Here is a 446-nt window from a genome sequence, read left to right as displayed (position 1 = left end):
AGCACCACCTAGAGGACAGACACAAACTGACATTGTCATTCTTCACATGGCGTAGCTGGTCTAAAGCACCAGTCACACCAGCAGCATTGTACTGACAGTGTGTTTACTGTTTGGCATGTTGTGATATAAAAGCTATAGCTTTTTTTAATGTGGCTGTAGGCTGTGGAGAAGAAATCATAATCTGAATGTCTCTGCACTTTATGTTCAGACTATTTGTTTCAGTTCACACCTTCATGCTTTCACAATGCAGTGTATTAAAGCATACAGCCAGTAGAGCCCATTTCATTCTAAGGCATTTATGCAAAAGACCTGACCAATAACAGGTCTTTTGGCAGTTTGGCAGAAGATATCTGCTGCAGAAATATGATTGGATGTGGTTAGTTATGTTAGATATTTTTAGTCAGATAGAAATTGGATAGATACTTTATGTATTAGAAATGTTTAGT

This window comes from Monopterus albus, unplaced genomic scaffold (genome assembly GCF_001952655.1).
Source record: "Monopterus albus unplaced genomic scaffold, M_albus_1.0 scaffold158.1, whole genome shotgun sequence".
Lineage (NCBI taxonomy): Eukaryota > Metazoa > Chordata > Actinopteri > Synbranchiformes > Synbranchidae > Monopterus > Monopterus albus.
This window is presented reverse-complemented; position numbering follows the sequence as displayed.